Genomic DNA, 25,301 nt, shown 5'->3' on the forward strand with positions numbered 1-25,301 from the left:
TCCATTTTTGTATGCCTGAACTGCGATTACTCCATTATAATTTCTACTTGTCATCAGGATCAAGCAGTGTTTATAACAGATAGAACTGCCTCCATCAAGTGACTGATCGCCTGTGGCAGGAAAGGTAGAGACTAAAATGGTTTCTGTGTTGTTTCTTTTCTTCTAGAATCTTGCCATATTTATAGATTCCCCAGCTACTTGCTGAAGAAAGAGTCAGTCTCGTGCTACTTCTCCATCTCAGCTCAGAAATCTCCCTTTGAAGGTCTCACTCTTTTAGCCAAGATAAATGTATTTACCTCGTTGCACTTCGTGGATTTATAATAAGTACTAGCTATAAATATCTTCCCATAACTCGGGGGGTATGTGGGTGTTTTCCTTAAACTAAGTGTTCTTTAAAATATTTCGTTCTTCAAGATTTTTCTCACATCAGCGGTTTTCTATTTATTTGAAGAAACCCTAAAAACGTAGTCTGCATTTCATATGTTCTTTTAAGCTACTTAAACAATATTTTTAAGACATCAGTGATGTAATCTGGTTTTAAGAGCCAACTGACTTACTTTAAATTAAAACTTAAACATATGCCCATTAAGAAATTAGCCAAGAAAAAACAGTAACATTAATCTCCTAAGGTTTTGTTTTTTAAAAAAGGTTTTCTTTTTAACTTTGCAGAAATCTTTTGGGAATAACTAGTTTTTAATTTGAAGAAACGTTTGTCGGAAGTTTAGCGATTCTTTCTATTTTAACTCAGGCTCTCCCCTTGGAACCAATGCATGCCTCTGGACCCGTTATGGCTTTGACTCTAAGCAAGGCTCTCCTGGGGACTTCCCTGGTGGTCCAGTGGGTAAGACTCTGCACTTCCAATGCAGGAGTCTCAGGTTCGATCCCTGGTCGGGGAACTAGATCCCACATGCATGCTACAACTAAGAGTTTGCATGCCCCAACTAAGAAGCCTGTGTGTTGCAACTATGTCACAACTAAAAGATCCCGCATGCCACAACTAAAGATCCCAAGTGTCACAACTAAGAGCTGGTGTAGCCAAAATAAAAAAATATTAAAAATAAAATAAAATAAACAAGGCTCTCCTTCTTTGCTCAGGCAGTACTGTGAGGGATTTCCCAGCTACCTGTGTGAACCTAAGAAACTATAACTCTTCCCTTTAAAAATCCCTGTGTTTGGGGCTTCCTTGGTGGTGCAGTGGTTAAGAATCCACCTGCCAATGCAGGGGACACGGATTTGAGCCCTGGTCTGGGATGATCCCACATGCCGCGGAGCAACTAAGCCCGTGCACCACAACTACTGAGCCTGCGCTCTAGAGCCCACGAGCCACAACTACTGAGCCTGCATGCCACAACTACTGAGCCCTCGTGCCACAACTACTGAAGCCCGCACGCCTAGAGCCTGTGCTCCACAACAAGAGAAGCCAACCCGGTGAGAAGCCCACACACTGCAATGAAGAGTAGCCCCGTTCATTGCAACTAGAGAGAAAGCCCGCACAGAGCAACGAAGACCCAACACAGCCAAAAATAAATAAAAAAATAAAAATAAAATAAAATAAAAATCGCTGTGTTTGAGCTCATAAAACTCAATAAAAACAAAAACAAACAACCCAATCGAAAAATGGGCAGAAGACTAAATAGACATTTCTCAAAGAAGACATACAGATGGCCAACAGGCACGTGAAAAGATGCTCAACATCACTAATTATTAGAGAAATGCAAATCAAAAGTACAATAAGGTACCACCTCACGCTGGTCAGAATGGCCATCATTAAAAAGTCTACAGATAAGAAATGCTGGAGAGGGTGTGGAGAAAAGGGAACTTCCCTACACTGTTGACAGGAATGTAAATTGGTGCAGCCACTATGGAAAACAGTATGGAGATTCCTCAAAAAACTAAAAATAGAGTTGCCATATAATCCAGCAATCCTACCCATGGGCATATAATTCAAAAAGATACATGCACCCCTATTTTCATAGCAACACTATTCAAAATAGCCAAGACATGGAAACAACTTAAATGTCCATTGACAGATGAATGGATAAAGAAGATGTGGTACATATATACAATGAAATACTACTCAGCCATAAAAAAATAATGAAATAATGCCATTTGCAGCAACATGGATGGAACTAGAGACTATCATACTAAGTGAAGTTAAGTCAGAAAGAAAAAGACAAATATCATGTGATATCACTTATATGTGGAATTTAAAATATGACATAAAAGCACTTATCTACAAAACAGAAACAGACTCACAGACATAGAGAACAGACTTGTGGTTCCCAAGGGGGAGGGTGCGTGGGGGAGGGATAGAGTGGGAGTTTGGGGTGAGCAGATGCACACTACTATAGATAGAATGGATAAACAACAAGGTCCTACTGTATAGCACAGGGAACTATATTCAGTATCCTGTGTTAAACCATAATGGAAAAGAATGTGAAAAAGAATATATATATATATATATGTAAAACTGAATCACTTTGCTGTACAGCAGAAATTAACACAACATTGTAAATCAACTATACTTGAATAAAAATAAATTAAAGAAAAAAATCCCTGTGGGGAATTCCCTGGTGGCCCAGTGGTTAGGACTTGGCGCTTTTACTGCCAAGGGCCTGGGTTCGATCCCTGGCCAGGGAACTAAGATCCTGCAAGTCACACAGTGCAGAAAAAAAAAAATCCCTGTTTTTGAATCATTTCAAAGAAACATAGAGCATAGACCACAGTAAGGTTCACTTCAGGATAAGCTGTGTGGTATGAGTCAGGGGCACTTGGGAAAACTCCCTTCCAGAGACTGCTTTTCCTTTGTTTTTCCACAGAAACTGGGATTCCATTATTAGATAAGCCTGATTCTGGCACTAATTCTGATGGGTGGTTCCCCCGCCCACCCCACCGCACTAAGCAATTCTCCAACATCAGCTGAGTGTCCTGCAATTCAACTCAATTCTGACACTATCTGCCCAAAGATAGCATCAGATCCCACAGGTTAAGGGCTCAGTCCTGAAGACTGTCCCTACTTCAGATGCCAATCACAAGTCCAGGTTGTTACCTGTGCTTCTGACCCAACAGCTAAAAATTAGAGGTTTCCATGACTCCCTTCTTGGGTTCGATTAATTTTCTAGACCAGCTCACAGAACTCAGATACCAGTTTACTCACTAGATCACTTGGTTATTACAAAGGATATTAAAGGATTCGAATCAACAGCCAGATATAGAGATATATAGGGGAGGTGCCGAACAAAGGAGCTTCTGTCCCCATGGAGTTTTGGGCCCAGCACAGTGGCATGTGGAAGCATTCTTGTTCTCCAAATCCCATCCTTTTGGGTTTTTATGGAAACTTCATTACCTAGGCACAATTGATTAAATCATTGGTCACTGGTGACTGATCAGCTTCTAACTCCCCTCTCCTCCCTGGAGATGGGGGCGTGGGACTGAATGTTCCAACCCTCTAGGAGTAGGCCAGGAGAATCTGAGGTGAGGTCCAAAAGTCACCATTAACATCACAAAAGACACCTTGGTCACTCTCTTCACTTGGGAAATTCCAAGGGTTTTAGGAGCTCTGTGCTAGGAAAAGGGACTGTGACCAAATATATATTTCTGATTATGAATAACAATATCACAATGAGTCATTATTAGATGACTCCAGAAGTCCCTTACTAAATTGTATGTGACCTTTGTCAGTGAAAAAATTAATCAGTAGCAGATCTAAGAAAGAAATGGAAAATTGTATTGGTGCCAACCTGAGGATTATAGCCTGGGAGACAGTCTTTCAGAAAGCTCTGAGGACTATTTCCCTCTTTAGAGGTCAAAGTACAGTTATCTTTGAGACAAAGGGCTATAGTCAATTGACAGTTTACACAATCCAGATTTCCACGTGGGTCTTGGCCCTTTACGAGATTAAGAAGGAAGTTTATCTCGTTTATGAGATTAAGAAAGAATGTTATCTCCTAAAGAGGTCTGGTTAAAGCACATGCACCACATGCACCAAAGGGAAGGGAGGCTGCCCAAAGAGGCAAAGAAAAATTTTATGTTTAAATTTTTCTTATCTTGCCATAAACTATGAATTTTATTTCATCACCTTGTAGAAAGGGATTTTCCGCTGCCTCCTAGGTTCATTCTCCACCCTTCTTCGCCCTGCTTGGTAGGGTGGCTGACCCGTACAGACTAGTTCACTGCCTTTGACTTCTAGTTGGGTTCAACCAATGAAGATCCCCAGGAGAGATCAGAGGAAGAGTGGACAGTGAAGGTGCTGTTATTATTATTTTTTAAAACTTATTTATTTTTGGCTGCACTGGGTCTTCGTTGCTGCACATGGGCTTTCTGTAGTTACAGGGAGTGGGGGCTACTCTTCGTTGCGGTATGCGGGCTACTCACTGCGGTGGCTTCTCTTGTTGCGGAGCACGGGCTCTAGGTTCGTGGGCTTCAGTAGTTGTGGCACGTCAGCTCAGTAGTTGTGGCTCGCAGGCTCTAGAGCACAGGCTCAGTAGTTGGGGCGCACGGGCTTAGTTGCTCTGCGGCATGTGGGATCTTCCCGGACCAGGGCTTGAACCCGTGTCCCCTGCATTGGCAGGCAGATTCTTAACCACTGCGCCACCAGGGAAGTCCTGAAGGTGCTGTTATAACTGCCCAACTGCAACCCTGAAAGGTCACCTTGGGCTGCTTGGGTCCCCTGACCAAAGGTCACGACCCCTCTTCTGGCAAGCTCCATGTCTCTCCGGAGAAGCTGCTCCCTCCCTTCATCCTTCTGGGACTAGGGGTGGGAATAGCCCTGGGACTGCTGTTCCTTGTGGTCTCTCCCTACACACTACACACACTTGTGTAAATAGTACCTTTATTAAACCCACCTTGAATTATCCTAATTTGAGTGTGCCATCTGTTTCCTCCTGAGACTTTGACAGATACTCCTTGATAGAAGCAATTTACCAAGCTATTACTGGCCATAAACATCCAATTATAAATTATGAGATTGCTTTACAAGGTATAACTACCTAATGGTAGTGGGACTAGGACAAATAAATCTTCATAGAGATAAAAAAGAAACAACACAAAGCAACAGAAAGAGCAAGAGGTTTGAAATTAGGAGATCTCAGTTTGAGTTCCAGATCAGCAGTTTACAACACTACTGGGCCTCATTTTTCTCACCTATAAAGTATGAGTTTTAAAACAGATCAGTGGCTTTGTATTTCACAACCCCCCCCAGTTTCACAGAGGTACTTCAATGTCCACCAGCGTGGGAGGGGAGAGAAGCAAAGAAAAGATAGGAGGAAAGAGACAGAGCCCCATCCCTACTCCAGCTAGGGCAGCTGTGCTGTCAGATTTATGTGAAACAAGATAACCAAGGATGCGACTGAGGGGTCCAGATCAAGGACAGGCTACTTTGCTCTGGAGATTTCTCAGGTCATGGATGCAAAACTGCGTATTCCTTGGGCTTCCCTGGTGGCGCAGTGGTTGAGAGTCCGCCTGCCGATGCAGGGGACACGGGTTCGTGCCCCGGTCCGGGAAGATCCCACATGCCGCGGAGCGGCTGGGCCCGTGAGCCGTGGCCGCTGAGCCTGCGCGTCCGGAGCCTGTGCTCCGCAAGGGGAGAGGCCACAGCGGTGAGAGGCCCGCGGACCGCAAAAACAAAACAAAACAAAACTGGGTATTCCTGCTGCTGGTCCTCTAGGGAAAGGTGGGCTTTCGTGTGTGTGTGTGTGTGTGTGTGTGTGTGTGTGTGCGCGCGCGCGCGCGCGTGTTTAGTTTTAATGTTTTTTTGTTTGTTTTTGCGGTACGGGGGCCTCTCACTGCTGTGGCCTCTCCCGTTGTGGAGCACAGGCTACGGACGCGCAGGCTCAGCGGCCACGGCTCACGGGCCCAGCCCCTCCGTGGCATGTGGGATCTTCCCAGACCGGGGCATGAACCCGCGTCCCCTGCATTGGCCGGCGGACTCTCAACCACTGCGCCACCAGGGAAGCCCTAGTTTTAATGTTGAAAGGAATGTGACTGAATTTTAGACCTGTATTTGGTAGGAGCGACATATATTCATGACTGTGTGTAGCACGTAATAGGTGCTCAATAACTGTGGAATAAATGAATGCATGGATGAATTAAAAGTGAATGAATTCTGGGTAACACTGCATTAGAAGATAAAAATTCTGCTTTTAAACACGTGTATGAAAAGCAGTAATCTAGTTCACACTGGAAGTCCGGTTCGCTCTGATGGCCGACGAGCATGGGAATACCTGTTCTGGCTAGATCTTTGCAGGTTCCTCAGGGATTATCAGGAAGGGCTACTGGCCACGAGCAAGAGGAGAGCAGGGAAAGAAAAAGAATAGAAGAATCAAAATTTCAATTGATGCACAATTTTTTTTTAATGCTAATACTCTTTTTTTTTAAAAATAATTAGGCTGTGTTGGGTCTTCATTGCTGTGCGCAGGTTTTCTCTAGTTGCAGAGAGCGGGGGTGGGGGGGGCGGGGGCGGGGGGAGCGGGGCTCTTCTTCGCTGCGGTGCGCGGGCTCTAGGAGCACAGGTGGCTCGCGGGCTCCAGAACGCAGGCTCAGCAGCTGTGGCGCCCCTGCATTGGCAGGCGGATTCTTAACCACTGTGCCACCAGGGAAGTCCCACACTTCTTTTTTTATCTTTGTCTTTGGTATTTTCTTTCCATTACGGTTCAATAAGCTCAAAAAAAGCTTTAAATGATTTAAAGCTGCAAAGTAAAGTCACTAGATTTTTTTCCAGTTTTTCATTTTGAAATCATTATAGATTCACAGGAAATTGAAAAGCTAGTACAGAGACTAGTGTACGCTAGAAACTGTATACCCTACAATAAAATATATATTTTTAATGTAAAATCCAGTTAGTTTGGGACCACTTTATTCCATTTAATTATTCTTCTGATATGCTGATTACTTTATTATTTTTTATAATTAATTAATTTATTTTTGGCTGCGTTGGGTCCTTTTTTAGCATTTAAAAAATTTATTTAATTTATTTTATTTTTGCCTGCATTGGGTCTTCATTGCTGTGTGCAGGCTTTCTCTAGTTGCGGTGAGCAGGGGTTACTCTTCGTTGCGGTGCATAGGCTTCTCATTGCGGTGGCTTCTCTCGTTGCAGAGCACGGGCTCTAGGTGCGCGGGCTTCAGTAGTTGTGGCTCACGGGCTCTAGATCACAGGCTCAGTAGTTGTGGCACACAGGCTTAGCTGCTCCACGGCATGTGGGATCTTCCTGAACCAGGGCTTGAACCAGTGTCCCCTGAATTGGCAGGCGGATTCTTAACCACTGTGCCACCAGGGAAGCCCTGCGTTGGGTCTTCGTTGCTGTGCACGGGCTTTCTCTAGTTGCAGCGAGCGGGGGCTATTCTTCGTTGCAGTGCGCGGGCTTCTGATTGCAGTGGCTTCTCTTGTTGCGGAGCACAGGCTCTAGGCATGCAGGCTTCAGTAGCTGTGGCTCGCAGCCTCAGTAGTTGTGGCACGTGGGCTCAGTTGTTGTGGCTCGCGGGCTTAGTTGCTCTGCGGCATGTGGGATCTTCCTGGACCAGGGCTCGAATCTGTGTCCCCTGCATTGGCAGGCAGATTCCTAACCACTGTGCCACCAGGGAAGCCCCTGAAATGATGATTACTTTAGTGCTTAGGATCCAACAGAGTTGATCACATTTAAAATGGTATGTCAGACACACTTCTGATTAAGGAATCAAGATGGTACCAAAAAAAGTCATCACGCTCTCTCTTTCAGATGATAAGCCTTTAGAAAAAGGTCACTCAATGGGAAAGTTACAGAGATAAAGTGTTGTATTTATGGTGTTTCCAATAATTTGAGTCCTCTGTGAAACTATCAGCTGCCTGGCTTTCTGGAAGGTAACCAGTAGAGGGCACTCTAGGCATCAAAGACTGCAGAAAAAAACTCCAGGATTGCCAGAAGCCTGAATCGTTTACCTTCTGCAAGATACTTTCACCTATTATGAGCTTGCCTGTTGGACGACTGCAGAGTAGCTTTTTTTGTGTGCGCATGTAATGAAAATAAAAAATTATGAACTCCCAAATAACCATGTTAATATTACACAAAAAATTTTTTTTTTTTTTAGATCCAATGTTCTTGCATCAGTGTTCCCTAATTATTCAACTTGGTTTTTGAATCAGTTACTTTTATGATACAGGATTCCTGGAGATAACCTACACACGATTATCAGGATTTCATAACCCTGAACACTCTTGCCTGAATCCATATACATTGCCTGAACCTAAGTACAATGCAGATCTATTTCTACGCCAGCTTTTTATTAACCTATAAAACACTGACGTGCTCCCAGCAGTTTGGCAGGGGAGCCAAGCATGCTCTTTTTTCAACTTTTATAAACAGTGTATAAAATAGGATTATAACTTCCCCATGAACATGCAGATACAACTAGAACTTCATCAGAAACAAACCAGCATGTACTTTACATGCATCAAATTTCCTCTGGAAGTGGGAGGAAAACTAATATTTGCCAAAGATCTAGCATACGTTAGGTGCTTGCTAGGTGTTTCCTGCACACGAGCTCATTTCAGGCTCCTATTGTCGTGCCTACTTTACAGCTGGGGAAACAAAGGTGCTCAAGGACATCCAGTTAGCTAGTGGCAGGGGGAGAAGCAAACCCAGATGTTTCTGGCCTCGTGTGCCTTTTTTCCCCCCCGGGAAGCTACTCTGGTCTCTGTTCAGCCACTCTGCCACCATTTTCCCTGTCACTTTCTGGGACTGTACTTCATAGGCGGGTTCATTTTCAGTGATTCCTGGTTGTCTCTATTTTGGAATTTGCCTGTTGATTGAATATGCCAACTGTTGTTATGAAACTGATGAAACTGCCCCAAACAAGGGTAATAGAGGTTTAAAAAGAAAAAAGAACTTTTTTGTAGGGGCTGAATGTTGGGAGAGGGGGGTTGGGCAAGGGCAGTGAAGGGAGACTTTTGTTTTTCAGTCTGTTATTTCTGTAACGTTTGAATATTTTATGATTCGAACATATTCATGCAGTATTGTTTTTAATAGAGAAGGAAAAAAAAGAAACTTTCCAGGAAAATATGAAAAAACAAGGTAGAAAGGGCCACAATGCAGTATATATTCTATTTTTATAATATATTTATAGTAACTTGAAGATAAAGACCTCTTTTGAGAGAGCAAAAAAGAAGACCAAAGTTTCATTATATGGCTATTCTCTTCTCTTCATCCCTCACACCCTATACTCAGAAACACAAACAAAAGCCTTTTATTGTTTCCTCTGATGGAACAATGATGACTAAGTGAATAAATCATCCAGTCACCAAAACTTCATTCCCAGTCATTTGACACCATTTAGGGAATACTATGTTGGAAATGTGCAGCTGTTCGAATCCCCACCAGCACCACCCCTTCAGATGAGCGCATCTGAGGAATAGGAAAGAAGTAGTCAATGCTACAGTTTCTAAATGAACGGTGGATGCTCCATTCAAACAGTTATACTATTAATTTGAAGGGGAAAAGGGTGGAAATATGTTTCCTTCTTTCTTCTCCTTAACTCCAGCACATATTATTTTCATAATAAGTTGAAGGAAATAAAGTTAAATTTTTTAGGGTTAAATTTACAAACTACAGCTTGTTAAATTCATTCACGGTCCTGTAAACAACTCTAAAGTAAGGTTTGTGCCAGGAAACTGAAGTACGATGGTGTTAAATTTTAGACACGAAAAGGGTTTAATAATCTCCCCCTGATGATTCAGTATCTGCTGAGAAGAGTTTACCGCAGAGAAACTCGACAATAGGAATAGTGTCACCGCACTTCTCCCTCCTCTATTACTCATACTGCTTTGAAACCTTATTAAAGCTGGTGCATTGTGAAAGCCCTATTTATTCTAGTTATTCTGGCAAAAATTCCCTTGTTAGGTAGCAAGAGCACCTCAAACCTCTTTTCAACTTTCAGCAGTCAGTATCCTACTTTCCCTTGTTCTCACCACCTATCACCTGGAATAACCTGGAATGCTTATGTATTCAGCAGTGCTTCCTGGGTGAGGCAAATTTTGTACATATTTATTATTATATATACACATGTATACATATTGTGTGTGTACACACACATGTGTATATGTATACACATTACACATATATGCATATACGTGTGTGTGTATGTTCATATGTCTATCTTAAGAAACTGAGGGCCTACAGAGCAGATTTTCCTTTTGCCTGCCTTTACTGGTTTTCTCTCTGATCCTTTTAAAATCACTGAGTTTCTTTTTATGGCTGAGTAATATTCCATTGTATGTATGTGCCACATTTGTTGTGAGGTGGATGGACCTAGAGTCTGTCATACAGAGTGAAGTAAGTCAGAAAGAGAAAAACAAATACCGTAGGCTAATACATATATATGGAATCTAAGAAAAAAAAAGAAATGGTCATGAAGAACCTAGCGGCAAGACAGGAATAAAGACACAGACCTACTAGAGAATGGACTTGAGGATATGGGGAGGGGGAAGGGTAAGCTGTGACAAAGTGAGAGAGTGGCATGGACATATATACACTACGAAACGTAAAACAGATAGCTAGTGGGAAGCAGCTGCATAGCACAGGGAGATCAGCTCGGTGCTTTGTGACCAGCTAGAGGCGTGGGATAGGGAGGGTGGGAGGGAGGGAGATGCAAGAGGGAAGAGATATGGGAACATACGTATATGTATAACTGATACACTTTTTTATAAAGCAGAAACTAACACACCATTGTAAAGCAATTATACTCCAATGAAGATGTTAAAAAAATAAATAAATAAAATAAAATCACTGAGTTACTGGAGGATAGATTTGTTCTTCACAAACTTTTCAAGGTAATCATATGTGTAAGATCTAGCTAACAAGCTGAGTGGATTTGCTGCAGTCATTGTGACTATGTTATGTTCACCTATTTGATATTTTTACTTCATTCTCTTGGTTCTCAAAATTTCTTGGCAAATATGCTTTGCAGAGAGCTTCTTCATTCATCAATTTAGGTGGCCTTTTGTTTTTAATAGTATGAAAATTTATTATTTTACGTAACAAGAAGTCCGGAGGTGGGGCAGCTTTGGCGTTGGTTAACTCAGTGGCTCAGTGCTGTCAAGGACACAGATTCTTTCCACTTGCTCCCTGGCCATCCCAACTGAATTGGCCTTTGTCCTCCCGTTTGTTCCTTCATGGTCTCCTCAGCAACTTCTCTTCCTGATAATTATTCTGCATTCTTTCTCCGGTTTCCTTGCCTGAAGCACTTCTGCATCAGGAGATCTGAGGTCTGGAGTCTTGCACCTCTAGCTTGCCCACCACCCTCCCCTCCAGAAGCTTACCTGATCTGACTCCAGCTGGTATAGCTCTGGGTCCCAAGGTCCCTCTCCTGGCCTGGTCTTGAGAATTAACTTGCACCTTGAATTTAAAACCATACGCAGCTAAGGGGTGGGACTCATTGTTTATTCCTCATTACCTGGGCACCCCACCACCTGGTTCTTCTGGGTCTCCAGCGTGTCCTGCTGCTTCTCTGACCTGGAAGTCTTCCAGGGTTCATACTGGTCCTCCTCACAGAATGGTCTCTCCCCTGGGAAAGTCACCATCCTGTGGCTCCCCCTCTTCCTCCTCTGTGACTCTCTTCACCTTACCTAGGGAGAGATTCCGGTTCCTATCTCCAGGCATGGCATGTTGGGCTTGTCACCTGCATGTTCTGTCATTACTGTGACTTGAACATGCCCCAAGCTGAATGCCTCATTCCTTCTCCACCCAGACTTGTCAATGTGTAGCTGCTGTTAACACTTATTAGTCTATTTCAATATGGTTTAAAGCTGAGATCTGAAAAATAGTGGGATTATATTCAGTACAACCCACTGCTTTAAGAAGCACATGGGCCAAAAATGAAGATGAAAAATTGCTGCATTTAGTTATGAGGTCCATTGATGTAAATGAAAATTAAGAGGAAAACAATAGCTCTAGCTCCAAAGGGGGAAGGCCTGAATTTCAGTGACTGGTTGAGACATGACAATTAAATGCAATGTGTGATTTTTTTCCCTTTTTTTTCTTTTTGAAATCTAGATTAAAAGAAAAAAAAACCTACAAAGGATATTGTTGGGACAACTGGGAATATCAGAATATGGACTGTATTTTAGATTATACTAGTGCATTAATATTAAATTTCCTGAGTGAGATTCTTATTCCATGTAGGAGGAATGTCCTTGTTCTTAGGAAATACATGTTAAAGTATTTTGGGATGAAGTGTCAGTGTCTATAATTAACTTTTTCTTTTTTTTAACCATAAGCTCTTTTTTTAAAAATTTATTTATTTTATTTTTGGCTGCATTGGGTCTTTGATGCTGCACGCGGGCTTTCTCTAGTTGCAGTGAGAGAGGGCTACTCTTCGTTGCGGTGCGCGGGCTTCTAGTTGCGGTGGCTTCTCTTGTTACAGAGCATGGGCTCTAGGTGTGTGGGCTTCAGCAGTTGCGGCTCGCGGGCTCCAGAGTGCAGGCTCAGCAGTTGTGGTGCACGGGCTTAGCTGCTCCATGGCATGTGGGATCTTCCCGGACCAGGGCTCAAACCCGTGTCCCCTGCGTTGGCAGGCAGATTCTTAACCACTGCGCCACCATGGAAGCCCTATAATTAACTCTTAAATGGTTCAGCTGAAAATAAAAAATTACAAAGCAGAAAGAGAGAAAGCAAACGCAGTGAAATTCAGTTGATAGATCTAAATGAACAGCATATGGTGTTCATTGTACTACTTGTAACTTTTCTGTTTGCAATTTGTTTGAAATTTTTCAGAATAAAAAGTTGGGGACAAGCAGTGACTGGTGGAGAAAATCACTCTTGTGATTCAAGGACTCTGCGTGTGTGTGTGTGTGTGTGTGTGTGTGTGTGTGTGTGTGTAGGGGGTATCAAGGTTTAAGTTTATATTTAGAAATGTCGGAGGTATAATCATTCAAGAAACAGATGTGATCATTGCCTGTTTAAAACCAATAACAGTTTGAACTGTTTTAATGGGTGGAAGGGCTGCTTAGGAATGCTTCCTGAAGACAGGGGTTGCATCAGTCTGCTCTCTGAAGGCCTATACCACTTGGCAGACAGCCCTGTTCTCTGGACATATGCCCCACAAAGGAATTGGGCTGCATATCTCAACTTCAGTAGCTGTGCTCAGATACAGGAATGGTCGCCTGGCTCTGTCCCACGGATTGCATCACCATGGGAGGTGGGAAGTAATGCATTGATCCTGTCAGTTGTCAGGCTCTGTTCTAGGCTTTCACATACATCATCTCTTACCATTGCACAGCTTCCCGGTGGGATAGAAATTATCATTCCCGGCTACAAAGGAGAAAACTTTTTTTTTTTTGAAAATGCAGTTGAAACTAGATATGGTTTTTATTTCCTTTTTTTTCTTTCCAGAAGAAAGGTTTTTTTAAATTTTATAAGTAATATTTTTACTGGATCAAAATCTGTAACAAGAGCTGCTAGTTGTTGATAGGCATAAAGTAGTCTGATTTATGTATATTATGTCACTTGCCTCTTGCTGCAACCTTGTAGGTAGGAATTCCTCTGAAAGGAGGTTAAGTAATTCACCCAGCTCACTCAGCTACTAGGTGGCAGAGATAGAGCTAGAACTGAAACTCAGATCAGGCTAACACCAAAGTTCATGTTCTTACTTACAGCTGCCTTCTAATTATAAAAATGTATGTGTTTATTGTAAAAATATTTGAAAAATACAGAGTCTGAAGAAGAAATAAATTCCCCTGAAATCCTGTCTACCAAAAGAAATCGCCAGTAACATTGTTTTCAATCTTTTTCTCTGCATATATCTTTTGCATATATAATATATATATTTGCATAAATATTAAGTGAAAAGCAAGAGACAAAACTACACTGAATAATTCTACTTTTCAAAAATATGTGGGGTTGGGCTTCCCTGGTGGCGCAGTGATTGAGAACCTGCCTGCCAATGCAGGGGACATGGGTTCGAGCCCTGGTCTGGGAAGATCTCACATGTCGCGGAGCAACTAGGCCGGTGAGCCACAGCTACTGAGCCTGAGCGTCTGGAGCCTGTGCTCCGCAACAAGAGAGGCCACCATAGTGAGAGGCCCGCGCACCGCGATGAAGAGTGGCCCCAGCTTGCCGCAACTAGAGAAAGCCCTCGCACAGAAACAAAGATGCAACGCAGTCAAATAAATAAATAAAATTTATTAAAAAAAAAAATACGTGGGGCACTTCCCTGGCGATCCAGTGGTTAAGAATGCACGCTTCCAATGCAGGGGGTGTGGGTTTGATCCCCGGTCAGGGAACTAAAATCCCACATGCTGCGGGGCATGGACAAAAATATAAAATTAAAACAAAAAGGCTTATTTTAAAAAATGTGGAAATGATAAATAGGACTCTTACTCCACATTCATTTTTAATCTAACATTATGTAATGAATGTTTCCCAATATCATTAACTCTTACTCAGAAGCATTATTTTTTAATGGCTACATACTTCATTGTGTAAATTTTCTATAATTTAGCCTTTATATTGATTCTTTTTTTTCCATCAAAAAATTGTGGGAAATAGCTACATAAATTTTTGTTCTATTCTCATGAATGATCAGATATATACTGAGCTCCTACTGTGTGCCAGGTACCTCTGTGCTCGGCACAAGAGACAATGGTCAGCAAAAGAGGCACAGTTCCGTCCTTCAGGGAATTAGCAATCTAGTGGGGGAAATTTAATAAACATTAATTCACTGATCATATACAAAATTGTAAATACATCCTGTGATGAAAAGGGAAGGCACATGTTGCTGGACGGCACACACCACCAGAAAAACCTACCCTAGTGTGCGGGATCATGGAAGGTCTCCCCAAGGAAATAAGATTGGGCTTGAGATCTGAGTGAAAAGTAGGAGCTAGCTGAGCAAGGAAGCTGGACAAGAGCATTCTAGGCAGTGGGAACAGTGGATGCAAAGTCCCTTTGACAGGAAGCAGCACAGGGCATTGGAGGAAGAGTCAGTGTAGTAAGTTTACAGGAGGGGGTACAATCCTGAAGCTGGGTTAGGAAATCTCTCTTTTTCTTTCGTAAAGAACCAATTTTTACAATCTTGGTTTAACTGAAAATTTAAAATTTAGGAGTTGTTTAATTTCCACATATTTGTGAATTTCCTAAATTTCTTTCCATGACTAATTTCTAATTCCACTCCATGGTGATCAGAGAACGTACTTTGTTTCAATCCACTGATTCAAACTAGAAAAGCAAAGATAATTTTTTATTTGTTTTGTTTCCCTTTAATCTCCCAAGCATTGGCATGGCACATGGTGGCAGTAAATAGAAGGACCAAAGTATCACCCCATAGATTCTTTTACTGGTTATAGGGGAAAACACAGCTTTCTAATGAGAGGGATCAGACTGCAACTGTATGACTGTGCTGATCGATCTTGGCCTCAGTATTGGTGGGGCAACCAGATATTGTGTGCATCTGACATGATGTAGTATAAAGGACACAGCATTACCTATGAAGTATTCTCACCAAATATGTTTAACCTGAATCTAACCAACCTTGTATATCCAACTACCAGCTTACAAGGAACAGAGGAACAAGGGAAATGGCATCCCAAGGAAACCATCAGACAAAGTGAGAAGGTAGGACATTCTTCAGGACATAATGAGTTCTTCAACAAGTCAATGGCATTAAAAAAAAAAAGTGTTGGAGACTATTCTAGATTACAAGAGACTTCTGAAGAATAAAACGAAATGCAACATGTGGATTTTGTTGGGATGGTGGTTTGAGCACACCAGCTGTAAATGACACTTTGGGGAAAATTGGGGAGATTTTAATATAGCTCAGGTATTAGATTATATTAAGAAATTGTTAATTTTGCTAGGTGTGATAAAGGTCTCTCTCTGATGCACAGCCAGGGCTCAGAATCTCAGGTTCGGGCTCAGTGAGACTCAGGCAGCAGACCTAGGTGTCCACAAGACCAGTAGTAATCCTAATCTCCCTGGATTTACCTCAGCAGGGAGAGAAAACCACTGCTACAGGAATATCTCTGGATAAAAAGAAGTGGTTGCTAAAGGTCTGATATCTGAAAAGTATGGATGGCAGGTCTGTTATACATAAAAATTCCAGTAAGTCCAATAGATTCTTGGGAAGCAAGTGGATTTCACTGGAGTGAAAATTGTTCTGGAGCCCCCGAGGATCCAATATTATGATTGATTCTTCAGAATAAATCAGTAATAAGTAGAGTCATGCGCGGCTCTATTTTTCACCTGTTCTATGTCACTGTCCAGGAAGAAACTAACACTTCTAGCTGTAATTTTTGGTAAAACTTCAGCTTTGGTCAGTTCTTTCTCATAACGCCTTCCTCATGTCCACACACAAAATGTGGGGATGTGAAAAAGCCTTCATTAGTAAATGGGATTTCTTATTTTGCCTTAGAATAGGCTTGTTTGTGCATCATATGAACTGAAGTTCATGCTACCTTAAAAAAAAAAAAGTTGTGATGGCTTAAACTGTCTGTTTTGTTTCCTGTTAATTTAACTGTTCATAGAATCCATCACCCTAATAAAGTTAATCACAAATTGGACAGCTGGATCACCACAGTTTGGATGGCCACCTACCTAGTTCCACTGACTTTGGTCCAGGAATACTGCAGAAAGTAAGGTCCATGAATCTTTATTTTAGATCTCACTTCTCTTATCTTGATGTAGAGCTTGCAGCCCCAGATTCTACATAAAGTTTCTAAGTATTGGGAAAAGGAAGAAAGGAGGAAATTCACATTTATTGAGTAGCTATTATTGGTCAGGCATTATACTAACTACTTAATCTATTTTCAATCATTTAACTGGGGATGAATATAAAGTAGTAATTAAGAAGGTTGACTCTAAAAAAATGAAATCAGAGAGAGAGAGAAGGATGGAGGGAAGAAGCAGGGATGTAAAACTGGTGAAATATTAACAATTATTGAATCTAAATGGAGGGTATACAAGTACTCTGTACTATTCTTTCAACTTTTGAAATTTTTCACAATTAAAAAAAGAATGTCTTCAAGTAGTTAAACATAGTTGTCATGTGACCTAGCTTATGACTGCTAGATACATAACCAAGAGAAGTGAAAGCCTGCATCTGCACACAAAAAGACTTGTACACAAATGCTCTCAGTCTCATTACTCATGATAGCCAAAAAGTGGAAACAACCCAAAAGTGGAAACAACCCAAAAGTTGATGAAGAGATAAACAAAAGTGGTATATCCATACAATGGAATATTATTTGGCAATAAAGAGGAATGAAGTCCTGATGTATGCAATAACATGGATAACTTTGGAAAGCATTATGCTAAGTAAAAGAAGCCAATCATAAAAAAACACATATTTTATGATTCTAGTTACATAAAATGTTTAGAATAGGCAAACCTATAGAAACACGAATTAAATTAATAGCTGCCTACGGCTGGAAGTAGGGGATTGGAGGTGGAGTGGTTGTTAATGGATATGAGATTCCTTTTAGGGGGGATGAAAATATTTAAAAATTAGATTGTGGTGATGGCTGCATAACTTTGAATATAATAAAAACTACTGAATTTTACACTTTAAGTGGGTGAATTGTATGACGTGAATTATATCTCAATAAAGCTGTGTAAAAAGAAAAAAAGAATGACAAGTCTGGAGTCAAGACTGCCTGAGTTTGGATCCTGCCTCTACCACTTCCTTTGTCATGTAAACTTGGGCAAGTTATTTAACCTCTAAGCAACAGTTTCTAACCTGTAGAGAAGTACTAGCACCACTACTAGCCTTGTTTGGGGGGATAATCTATAAGAAAGTCTACGTGAAGTGGCCACAGTAAATGTTCAATAAATATTAGCTATTATCAATATTACTGGTTATCCAACAACCCTAGAGGTTGGTATTAATCCCATTTTTCAGATGAGGACTCTGAGGCCCCCAAAAGTTAACACTTTGCCTATGGTTACACATCTAATAGAAAGTAAGAGTGGTAATTCTGATGACACATGACTGCAAAAGCCAGGCTTTTCCACCATGTAATTTTGCCTGCCAGAGTAGATGTATCTTTTGTGGTATAATATGCATTTATAGAAAGTGCTTTAAGAGCCATGTAACTCATGTGAGAACTCAATATGCTGAAAAAAAAAACCACTTCTAATTTTGACATAGCCTTTTATGCCAAAGTGATATTATTTATTTAATATTCCCCAGACTTCTCTAGCTTGATCATCTGATATAAAGGGAATCAATAAGATCACTAAGATCACAATTTGTCTTTGCGAGAAACAAGCAGACTTTCCCTCTATTCATGTGGTATTTCTGAATGGCCCTGGGCTATTTTTACAGCCAGGTTAATGGAATTAATAGCATATTATCTAAGCACAGCACTGAACACTTTCCACCTGTGTTAAAGCTATTGACATATTTCTTCTCTTCCCCTTCTCAGCCAAGCTCCTTTAGGGCGGTTAAAGATTTTATTTTATTTTATTTCATTTATTTTTTGGCTGTGTTGGGTCTTCATTGCTGCACGTGGGCTTTTCTCTAGTTGCAGCGAGCGGGGGCTACTCTTTGTTGCAGTGTGCGGGCTTCTCACTGCAGTGGTTTCTCTTGCTGTGGAGCATGGGCTCAGTAGTTGTGGCACGCAGGTTCAGTAGTTGTGGCTCACGGGCTCTAGAGCGCAGGCTCAGTAGTTGCGGCGCACAGGCTTAGTTGCTCCGCAGCATGTGGGATCTTCCCAGACCAGGGATCGAACCCGTGTCCCCTGCATTGGCAGGAGGATTCTTAGCCACTGCGCAACCAGGGAAGTCCCTGGGCAGTTGAGGATTTTAAACATAGAATGCATTCAGTAAATTGTTTTTGAATGAATGAATAAATGAATGAAGGAATAAATACATGCAAGCCACACCCTTCAGCAGTCATTGGCCCTAATGTGGCAATAGATTTTCCTACAGATTGGGTACTTCATACTAAGGACCAGATGGAGAATAAGATTTACAACTACAGAGTCAAGGTCCTCTTCATCCCAGAAATGGGCAAAAAGCCATAATAATCCATATTAAGCTGTAAATTCAACTACCACTTATTTCTGAAAAATACTAGAAGTTCCCTTTCATCATCTCCCTTTCTACCCCACTCCCAAAACCAAACACATATACACAGCTGGGATTTTCCTATTTCCTCCTTAAACCTGTTAAACAATGTCTGATTAAGGTTTACGATCTAGAATAGGATGTACTTGAGTGGCATAAGTGGTCTATACTATGGAAACTACCATAGGAAACCAGCTACCATAGGAAACAAGTCTGTGTGAATACTTAAATACAGAAGTCTAGCCTGCTACCCCAATTAGACCTGAGTTTTACACCTCCCCAGAGGGAAATTATATACCTGGCACATGTGTGTCTGGCACGTACTACGCATTCAGCAGTAAATGTCTGCTGCCTGAATGACAGAAATAGTCCGCTTTTCTTTGGTTCCTATTCATATTGCCCATATTTTAATCAGAATCCTCATTTTTCCAGTACAAATTTGAGTTCCACTGTGCGGGTTAGGGGCAATGCTATAGATGAGAAAATAAGAGGAGGTTTGAAAATCAGTCCCATTAGAGAAAGAGGAAAGTGAAGAGGTTTACGGAAAACCAGAGTCCTTTATACTAGATTATTTTCTCGGGTTTTAACTCTCTGCCAGTCAATTCAGTTCTCCTTATTCTGTGGTCATGGTATGGCCTCAAACCTGTCTAGACTTTTGTTAATGAATGTCCACAAAGAGGGGACAAATCCACTCCCAATTTTGAAAAAACAAAAAAACAGAACATAAAACCCCTCAAAGTGCAGGTCTTACTAAGTAAAAGTCAGTGATGTCATCTTTGAAAAGAGGGCAATGATTTAGTGCACTCAAAGACAGTGAAGAAGATTGTGGACCTCCCTGATAATTGTGGACCTCCCTGATAATTCCCTGACCACAGGCAAAATAAATATCCAGAGATAAATGAGGCAGGATATTCTACTGTAAAATCTGGAAACACAGGACCACTAAGATCCTCCCCAGTTCATATGAAATTTCATTCCATTGTTCAACAACCTTTTAATTAATTAATTTATTTTTTTCATGCCATGCGGCTTATGGGATTGTAGTTCCCCGACCGGGGATCAAACCCGGGCCCTCGGCCGTGAGAGTGCCGGATCATAACCACTGGACCGCCAGGGAATTCCCAGCAACCTTTTAATTTAAATGCTTTCTATGTACTAGGGAACTGTTTTAGGTGTTGAAGATTCAAATTAGGGGCTGAAAAGAATGTGAAACATGAAGAACATTAGGAGACAGTTGTAAGAAATAATATTGGTAGAAACCTTCTCTCAACCCTATAAGGCCCCATAGAGTACTGGCTATTCTCTCTTCCTTGACAGGTAAGCATCTTGAAAGAATAGTCTGTACCTATGTTACTGTATAGAATTATGAATAAGCATTTAGAAGCTTGTACAGCAATGTGATATGGTCATGACACCCAAGCCTGTCATCAGTGGACCTGTCTTGTTGAAAAGAGTCTAGACCAGTTTGGTTGTCATCCAACCCTTAGGGTACCTTATACCTCGTGCAAGCGGCATGCTAATCACGCACAGCCATCAGTCCACGACAAGTTAGAAATTACAGATACTGTGCTTCACCATGGACATTTGAAAAGCACAGGTTTATACCACACAGTCTCCACATCATCTGTCGTTCAGTCTTCAAGCCCTTTCAATCTGGCATCTGCCCTCCTCACTGCTGAAAATGCCATAGGAAAGGTCACTCTGCTCCTTATGGCCAGGTTTGGTGGATTCTTTTTTGTCATCATCTGTGACATCTCAGCAGCACTGACATTTTTAAAAAAAATAAATTTATTTATTTATTTTTGGCTGTGTTGGGTCTTCATTGCGGTGCGCGGGCTTCTCATTGCGGTGGCTTTTGTTGCAGAGCATGGGCTCTAGGCACATGGGTTTCAGTAGCTGTGGCATGCTGGCTCAGTAGTTGTGGCACGCGGGCTTTAGAGTGCAGGCTCAGTAGTTGTGGCGCACGGGCTTAGTTGCTCCGCGGCATGTGGGATCTTCCCGGACCAGGGCTCGAACCTGTGTCCCCTGCATTGGCAGGCAGATTCTTAACCAGTGTGCCACCAGGGAAGCCCCCCCTTTGCTTCTTTAACATTGCAGAAATTGTGTTCTCCTCCTACCCCTCTGACAACTCCTTCTCTTTGTCTTCTTTCCAGGCTTCTCTTCTTCTGGCTACTCCTTGGTCTGTTCCTCATCTCAGGCTACAATGCACACAGATTATTGCTGGGCAATCTTATTGATGTTCCATGGCTTCCACTATAACCTGCTGACTTCTAAATCTCTATTTATAAACTTGATGGTATACTAATGTGCTGAGAATGTTTACAAAAGAAATAAGTTTTAAGTTAAAAAAGCAAGATAATCAAGTTTTTTGTTTACAATTGTTTTCAAAATTACACTGTAGCCCCAGAAACCATTTTTATTCCAAATGAAATTTTAAAAGAAATTCTAATATATAAAACAAAATAAAAGCAGTTTCTTTGAAATGGAGGTGAGCCCCATTCGTTCAGTCTTTTACTTTCCTGGGGCTTCTCAGTAATCACTAAACTACAGGGTTTCTTAACCAGAGGTCTTTGGACTCCCAAGGGATCCATGGAAAGAATTCAGAGGACCCATGAAAAATTACACCTTCATTTTAACTAATCATTATTTGAAAACTACCAGTTCCTTCAATTATAAATATAGGCCATAAACCACAGTATTATCAACAGTATCTATGGGGCTTCCCTGGTGGCGCAGTGGTTGAAAGTCCGCCTGCCGATGCAGGGGACACGGGTTCGTGCCCCGGTCCGGGAAGATCCCACATGCCGCGGAGCGGCTGGGCCCGTGAGCCATGGCCGCTGAGCCTGCGCATCTGGAGCCTGGGCTCCGCAATGGGAGAGGCCAGAACAGTGAGAGGCCCGCGCACCGCAAAACAAACAAACAAACAAACAAAAAAAACAGTATCTATGTGTTCATCACCAATAGAAATCACAGACACATACAAGTCATCCTGTGTTGTTGCAGATATCTCAAAGTATCATTTACCTCCTTCACAACATATTACGGTAGTTATTACTTCCCTAGATATTGTTGTACAATGTGTTAAAAAAAGCATACATACGAAGGTATCACTTTTGATTGATACATAAGAGGTGTATTATTAAAACATTATTCAGAGAAGGGATTCATGGGCTTTACCAGACTGCAGAAGGGATTAATGGCACAAGAAAATGTTTAGAACCCCTGTGGAAACTCAGGGTTCCATGACAATTTACCCACATGGAACACAGAGCTTCCACAGTAAGGTCTCTACTTTGGCCTTAGTCCTTAGGCCTCTACTTAGTCCTTCTCCAAACTGATTTAATGGAAGTGGTGATAAAAAGACCCTTTTTGTTCTCGATGTTAAGGAGATATTCTCAGTGAAGAGCCTCTTGGAACCTCATTTTAAATAATAATTTTATATTCGAAGTGAAAATATCTTGATTTTTAAAAAATATTTACTCCCAGTGCTGTTTAAAACTCACTTCTAGGAAATCTCTTCTCTTTTGATCCTTCCTTTTTGCTGCATTCCCTCAATGTTTATTCAATTGTTTATCACTGAATACTTATTAGTTCACAGGTCTATTTTGTCTCTCCAGCTGGATTATAAAAGTGCCCTTGAGAAGTTTATTTCTCAGGATGGCCAGAATAGTATTCTACAAATAGACACTCAATAAATGCTTCCTGATGAGTGTAAGGCTTTTCAGAAAAGTGAACTTATTTGCCATAAAAGCAACATTAAAAACCAATATTGGGCTTCCCTGGTGGCACAGTGGTTGAGAATCCGCCTGCCGATGAAGGGGACACGGGTTCGTGCCCTGGTCCGGGAAGATTCCACATGCCGCGGAGCGGCTGGGCCTGTGAGCCATGGCCGCTGAGCCTGCGCGTCCGGAGCCTGTGCTCTGCAGTGGGAGAGGCCACAACAGTGAGAGGCCCGCGTACCGCAAAAAAAAACCCAAAAAAAACCACCAATATGGCTGAGTAATTTTATTACAAGGTGGTAAAAAAAGGAGTCTCAGATTCTGGACAGTACCTGTGAAAGGAATTGAGACACTATGTTTATAAATAACTTTTATTTACTAGTAAGGATTAAAAGTCTTCTTTAATAGAAAGTGATCCTTCGGATGACCTGAAAATTCCATTTTCTTTCACCAGCAGAGTGGGCCAGGCTTTCTCTAATGAGCAGATTATGTGATGAAGAACATTGCTAAATTCTTTCTAAAGTCTTTGATCCAGGAATTCAGCCATGGCTTATATGTGGATGGACACGAGTTTTACAATCAAAGCTCAAGCACAGATTAATAGAAAATACAACCATGATTAATAATAGAAAATACAACCATAACTATAGGATATGCCATTTCAAAGATGCTATAGCTATGATTTAAATTTTCCTTATCTATTGAAACCACTGTTGTACGAAAATTACTGCAAATCAGGCTTGTAAATCTAAATTCAAATAGCAGACCTGTGACATTTTAGTTGTATGATTTATTTCATGCTTTCAAAATGTTACCTTCATTAAAAATGTATTTAATATTTTTTTCTTTCCAAATTACAAATTTCCTGTTAAGTCTTTTCTGAGCCAATCTGATGCTTAAATGATCTCAAATGTCAACAATACTAAAAAAACAGCTAACATTTTTCTAAACGACGATTAAAGCCTTGCACCCTTTCATTTAATTATGACATTAATCAAGTCCTGTCAATTCTCCTACATACCTCTCAAACATACCCACACCAAATGCACTTGCTACTGCCTCAATCCAGGCCTAACTGTCTCCAATTTCTTCACTCTCCCATACATTCTCAACATGGTCACGAAGTAATCAGATTTGTGTTTCAGAAAGATCACACCACCCTTCTGCTGAAAACCCTGCCCTGGCTCCTCACCATGCACAGGTCTCATGTTTGTTAGCACAGTATCCATGACCCTCAGTGATCTAGCTCATACCCACCTCTCCTGCACTTCTGTCGTCACAGTGCTTCACACTAATCAGCTATAAAGAACTATCTGCAGGGCCCTGTACAGCTTTCCTTTCTCCAGGACCATCCTTTCATACTGAGTTCTGGTGAAGTCCATCATCCTTCACAACCCAGCTCAAACATGACTTCTTCTAAAGGCCTTCTTGAAGCCCATCCAACTCCAAAATTAATCACTCCCTCTTCTTAATCTTGTAATATATCATTATACTTACCATGTTGTATTATAATTGTTTATATGCTGGCCTTTTCTACATTACTGTAAACTTTTTGAGACCATGAAAGGTATTTCATGTTTGTTCAATCAAACTAACTGGGAAACAGAGATGGGATGTTTCCAGAGTGATTCATAGTGGCCAGGATGATCATGTTTCTCCACAGCAAACATAAATCTTACGTTTCTTTAATCACAGGGATTACCAGACCCTCTTGGAATGGCATACAAAACACAAACCCTTAAATATAGATTATTTCTGGCTTAGTGCAAAATATATACATTACGTTTTATCTTAAATCTTATGGCAGGGTACATAGTAAAGGATGGTTTACTTACACTGTGCACTAGGAACTGGCATCTATTAAACTTTATCATACACATACCAGCAGAAAAGTAGAGTCCTAACGATATTGGAAACTATTTTGTAAAATAATTCCTTTGGGGAAGAGTAAAAATTATGCAAAGGGTGCCTATTATCACATCCCAATGGAACAGAAGTAGGTGGCATGAGAAATACAGGGACATTTTGTGGCTTCAGATATTTACAGTGGACGGCCCCAAGTCATACAGCAAGCATTCAGGTAGGTGCAATGCATAATTTTCAGGATCTAAATCTGCTCCTCTGTAACTAGAGCCACGGCAAATTTCTTTCTGGGGTGAAAAATACTAAGGAATGTGCACAAATAATATTTAAGGATAAAATCTCCCCTCTTACCAGCATATACTAATAACTTAAAACTAGTTTTTTTTTTTTTTTTTGTGGTACGCGGGCCTCTCACTGTTGTGGCCTCTCCGGCTGCGGAGCACAGGCTCCGGACGCGCAGGCTCAGCGGCCATGGCTCACGGGCCTAGCCGCTCCGCGGCATGTGGGATCTTCCCGGACCGGGGCACGAACCCGTGTCCCCTGCATCGGCAGGCGGACTCTCAACCACTGTGCCACCAGGGAAGCCCTAAAACTAGTTTTAAATACAGGAATCTCCCAATTAGTCGTAATAATTTATTTAATATTATTATTTATAAAATTTATTTATTTATTTTTGGCTGCGTTGGATCTT

At 41.4% G+C, this 25,301-nt stretch overlaps 1 non-coding gene across 1 annotated transcript; it reads left to right on the forward strand.

The window, feature by feature from the left end:
• Nucleotides 1-2,567: 2,567 nt before the first annotated feature.
• Nucleotides 2,568-2,640, forward strand: TRNAK-UUU (transfer RNA lysine (anticodon UUU)). Its single transcript has one exon. It is a non-coding gene; the product is annotated as a tRNA-Lys (tRNA).
• The last annotated feature ends 22,661 nt before the right edge of the window (nucleotides 2,641-25,301 follow it).

This window comes from Orcinus orca, chromosome 2 (genome assembly GCF_937001465.1).
Source record: "Orcinus orca chromosome 2, mOrcOrc1.1, whole genome shotgun sequence".
In the NCBI taxonomy this organism is placed as follows: Eukaryota; Metazoa; Chordata; class Mammalia; order Artiodactyla; family Delphinidae; genus Orcinus; species Orcinus orca.